This window comes from Seriola aureovittata, chromosome 4 (assembly GCF_021018895.1).
Source record: "Seriola aureovittata isolate HTS-2021-v1 ecotype China chromosome 4, ASM2101889v1, whole genome shotgun sequence".
Classification (NCBI taxonomy): Eukaryota; Metazoa; Chordata; class Actinopteri; order Carangiformes; family Carangidae; genus Seriola; species Seriola aureovittata.
Genome location: NC_079367.1, coordinates 4,015,747 through 4,021,280, shown reverse-complemented (window position 1 = coordinate 4,021,280; position 5,534 = coordinate 4,015,747). Strand labels below are relative to the sequence as shown.

At 39.4% G+C, this 5,534-nt stretch overlaps 1 long non-coding RNA gene across 2 annotated transcripts; it reads right to left on the bottom strand.

The window, feature by feature from the left end:
* Positions 1-205: 205 nt before the first annotated feature.
* Positions 206-5,026, bottom strand: LOC130167965 (uncharacterized). Of its 2 annotated transcripts, none has more exons than XR_008827353.1 (2): positions 4,831-5,026; positions 206-2,346 (listed from the first exon to the last, which is right to left on the bottom strand). It is a non-coding gene; the product is annotated as an uncharacterized LOC130167965 (long non-coding RNA). The 2 variants fall into 2 exon arrangements; XR_008827354.1 differs by having other exon boundaries at positions 206-2,223.
* Positions 5,027-5,534: the final 508 nt, after the last annotated feature.

Genomic DNA, 5,534 nt, shown 5'->3' with positions numbered 1-5,534 from the left:
CTGTTGCTCTCGAAATGCCAGTGGAGTATTTTTTTATTCTCATTGTGACTCTGAGCTAAAGGAGCGTTTGTTAGCCTAGCCATCGTAGCTACTCTGGCTACTCCATAACAAATGTACAGCCAACCTAGCATGTTAGCACATAGCAGTAGAAAGTAAACACACATTGTATCATATACAACTCCAGCTCATGTAATATTAACCAGCCTTAGGAATGAAATCTTATTTATTAATCATAAATTACCTGCCAACATTAAGGTTGTTAATTTATTCTAATTTAAAGCAAATACATAAATGATATTCATAACATACACACATAATAAATACATAACAAAATTCATCAAATCAATTTTGATTTGTCATTTATTTGATAAACATTACATGAAAATGAAATTAACAAATTTTATTAAGCTTGTAAATTTAACAGTTAATTAATTCCTATATATGTTTTGAAGCTGCACACACCACTTGAATCAGGTTGTGGGTTGCCAGGTTGTGGTAACAGATGGGTTAGAATTGTATGTTTATGTGTGGGTTTTGTGTCTAGCTTGTGTTGCATACACAATCAGGCTGATAACCTGCGAAATCATTTAGTGTTTTTTACACTCTATCTCCTGTTGCTGGGTCCCAGGCTCTTCCAGTCCATTTGTCCTTGGGTAAGATACTGGACCCCAAACTTCCCCAGATGTACCGTCAGTGTATGAGTGAGTGTCTGTGATAGAGAAACTCTGTATGTATGTGCTTTGAGTGGCCGTTAAGGCTATATAAATGCAGTCCAGTCCATTTACTAAAATTACTGTGTTGATGCCACTGATTGTATTATTTTTAAGGTAGAATTATGAACATATGTTTTTTGTATCACGACAGCAGGAAGAATAAATATTGAAGTCAGTAAATTATTTTATTTGACCTGCATATATTTTATGTATCGGCTGAGAGGTTAAGATCATAGATCTTAATGGTTCTTAATGGAGTGACGCAGGTGAAGGGGAGATCAAACAGTAAGGGTATTGAATTAGTACAAATCCACCTTTTTAAGATGTAGAAGGTAGATTCAAGCTCAGTAAGGCTACTTTTCGAGCTTTGTGTCATCTGCACGAGAAGAGACACACCACAGCAATTGGCAATCAGTCATGAGTGAACTAAATAGTATTCAATCATATGCTGAATGAAAAGTATCAGAGCCCAAAATCAAAAATACAAAAATAATGAAAATGCTTAAAATTTGACAAAAGAATAAATGCTTTCCAATCAATTAAAAATGTAAATTAAAAAATTAATGAACATGTCACTAAGTTCTATCAATTTGGAAAGCAATCTCAAATCAATCAGTATGTATTAAAAAATTATCACATTAAGTGTCTGGCAACAAAATCACCAATTACATTGTTCAAATTATGATCATGCAAACAGAAATTCCATCCATCAATCAAAGAAGTTTTTTAAATAATTGTTTATTAGTAGATTAAAAGCATTTATCTGATGTGAGCGATGGTCGATATCAAGTGTGAGTAATAATCTCAGTATGGAAGTATCTAAGGTTTAAGATCCCAACTATCAAAATGCTTGATTCCTTTTTGGGATGTGTGTATGTGATTCCAAGAAGTCACAAAGCTAGTAACAAGCCCAGCAAGTGGTGCTTTAAATACTCCAGGGGCATAATCTTTTAAGGAGATTAGAAGGTGGTTGGTTTTAAACATGAAATTTGTTGCTACCTACTTCCTGAATCAAAGTGCAAGCATACAGAGTATGGTGTAGTAAGACACTGGATCTATCATGGCTGTTATCTGTGAGATTTCAAAATTTTCAACACAACTTTGGACTCCACTTCTGCATTTCTTCTTTTTGTCCACTCTCCTAAATGCTTACAACGCTCCAACACTGTGGAGCAGTTCACCATCTGAACCTGGTGTCAGTCTTCTCCTCTACATGCCGATATCTTGTCCCAGATACACCATTAAATCTTGTCCAATCATGCTAAGGCCATTGAATATCATGTGTGATGGTAGCGATCACAATATCATAAGAGAAATGTCTTTTGATTGGCTTGAGGGGACCAGGTGAAATAGCACAGGTGAGCAGGTAATTGAGGTCATCAGGTTTTTGCTGTGGTGGAAACCCATTCTCCTTCTTGGGCATGACTGCAGACAGCTTGGAGTGATCCATCCATGCTGATGGTGCAGCCAGGTGGAACTGACATTTTCAGGGCAGGTGGTCTGGCCGGACCTGTAATTCATTGCAGTGACAGTGATTAGGCAATAAGGGGCACCTGTTGTCGAGCTGCAGCCTTCGGCCTCGGCTCTGTCTCCTCCGTGTTGTGAGAAAATTATTTTGGATATCTTCGTCGACCTGAAAACACATTAAGTGAATGCATCTTATTCATGTGAACCTAATGTTACCTGTTCATATTGTGACTCGAACACAAACTCTACAATCCTTTATAATACACTTGTCATGTCAGACTGTCATAGTCATTACTGCTGTTGTCCTCATCATCTCTTGACAGAAGAGCACATACACCTGAAATGGGAGTTCAACAGCTTTTTCACAGTTATTTGAGCTGTCTGAGTCACCTCTCTCCGCCAGGGTTGCTCCCTAACTCAAGGGCTCTTCTGTCTGTCTTTACTGTCTACCAGGCAATAAACAGCTTCCTGTGATCAATCCCACATATGAACTGCCACTGCAATATCCCCCGCAGTTGATGCCATGAATCTTCCTAATGGCAGTTTAACCAAACACCACAGAGGAACATGCATTCGAGTGATCTCTCAACATTTTGCACGAGTAGAATAACTTCTGACCCGCTGCCGAGAGGCGTCCACGACTCGGAGCAAACGCTGATAAGGAAATGAAAACACTGAACCTAACCTCACCTGGCCTACTTGAACCCTTGACAGGTTCAACTCCAGAGTCTCCTCTTAGAATTGAGCTTGGCAGAGAGAGACGAGTCAGGTGCTAACCTTGAAATCCAATTAACCCTGAAGTACATAAAAAATAAAATTCATACTAATGTTTGAGCACAACTACACGGCAGGACCTGTATGGTTATGTAATAAAAGCCCAATTCTTGATTTGGAATATCCTCAATGAAACTACATCAAACGTGCTCACATAATCTATCACTTAGTGATCAAAGAAATCCAGGCAACCAGAGAGACAAACATCTTTGGGATCTATTGCTACAAAATGTAAATACATGAATAATACATCATCTGTGAGCTGAATAATTGAGTAAACCAAAATCACCAAATTAATAAATCAATCCAAATTATTAACCTAAGGCAAATTAAACAATAAAAAAACTAGAATCAAGTTGCAGGAAGTCACAATCTCCATTTCCTGAGCTACAGCACGAGTGTTTTTGAGAACATTATAATGTCACATCGGAGCCGACCTTTGACCTTTTGGATATAAAATGTCATCACTTCATTTTATTTATTTATTTCAAATGCTTTATTATTCAAAACATTTTCCATTTCATCTTATTAAAACTATTAAACATAAAACAAAAAGTCATAACTTCTGAAATAAGATACATTGTAAAATATGGACGATACATACTAATAAATAAAATAAAAGGAAATAAATTCAACATATAAATAAGGATGATAAAAAATAGTAATTTCAATAGTATTTCCAAAAGGACAGAACAAAACTATATACAAACTTAATTTTATCCTTATAGACATTTGAGTTAAATTGAATAATAATTAGTGTATGAATTTGTGAGTAATGGCCAAAATGTGTTCAATTGACCTTTGACCACCAAATTCTAAATTTTCATTGTTGAGTCCAGATAAATGTTTTTGCCAAATTTGAAGATGTCCCTTCAAGGTATTACTGAGATATTGCGTTCATGAGAATGAGACGGAGAGACGACCGGAAAACAATATGCCTCCGGCTCGTGGTTGTATCTCTCCGCCAAGCAGCTGAGTTGCAGGAAGTATAGTCCCAATTTCCCCTTCCAGCATGAGATTTTTTGCAGAACATTGTGATGTTGCAGTGAAGGTGACATTTGACCATTTGGAAGCAAAATGTCATCACTTCATGTTATCCTTTCTAGACATTTGAGTTAAATTGAGTCATAATTATTGTATGAATTTGTGAGTTAAAGTCAAAAACGTGTTTTGTGAGACCAACAAATTCTAATTAGTTCATCCTTGAGTCCACATGAATGTTTGTGCAAAATTTCAAGAAGTTGCTTCTAGGTGTTACTGAGATATCGTGTTGTAATGAAGCGTATGAGTGACGTCACGGAGGATACGTCCATCTTTATTTACAGTCCGTGGTTTTTACTAAGATGGTTTCATAGCAGGCGTCGCATTAGTCAAGTAATGTATTGGTAACCGTGTTGTTGGCTGACGTCACCTCTCAGCAATCCCACCTTCATTGTCTTGATTTCACTTGTTGCAGACGATGGGCTGAGCTGTCTGAAGCCCTAAATCTGATTATTCTCAGTAGGACCTTTCATTCATGTGTTGTTGCTGCGGATGCTTTGCAGGGTACTGTGACCTCCACAACAATGGATCCATCCGTGTGAGCTCTCATTGTGTCTGTTGTCTGTGTAATGAGGGAAGTTCTCCCCAGTGATGAACCCTCATCCATTTAATTTTAGACACTGTGCGCCTGCCGCCCCGCCTTGCCGACAATCTCATGTGGTTAATGAAAACATAACAGACTGTTTAGCTAGTCTGGGCAGGATCCCCATCATCTCCCGGTCATACCAGCCAAATCTAGTGCTGGCCCAACTGTCCCCTCGGTTCCCCGCCTCTCTGTCTCCCCTTTACCTCATTTACAATGCTCCCCTGTCAGACCCCCGGCCCCTCCACATACCTGAAAGTCAGCCAAGTATCCTCCTCTGGGCTCCTTCCATCCTCCCCACTGCTCCTCAGCCTCCGTTCCCTTGTCTTCCACTTTCACACCCCTCCTCACGCTCTTTCTTTCTGCCCCCACCCAAGCCACAATTTGTCCTCAATTTGTGCACCTCCAACCACACATCTCTTGGTGCCCCCCTGCTCTTACTTGTCAATTTCTGGCTGTGCTCATCTTTGTCCCCCCCCCCCCTCCTCCTTCATTTCATCCCCTCACCATCATTCTCCCTCTACCCTTTCTCATTACCCCCCCCCCCGCTACTTCTTTTTCTCCTGCCTTTTTTTTTTGCTTTTCTGTTTGCCGATTCAGTGGCTCAGTCCATTTTACCCCAAGTCTGGGGAGGCTGGCTGGTCCCTCTGAATGCAGCCTGGGAGACATGAAGCCCTGCCAGCTTCCGATGTCATTACTGGAACACAACATGGTCAGACAGGCAGACGCGAACACACACACACACACACTCACACACACACACACACACACACACACACACACACACACACCGTGCATATTTCTGTATTTCTGCAAAGATGACAAGCCTGTAGAAGACAATTTGTGTCACATTATCTATGTTTTTTTGTTTTTTTTGAGTGCAGGATGTTATTTTATGTCTGCCAGTTAGTCTCAAATAGATTTTAGGATTTCAATGATAACTCGACAATAATGCT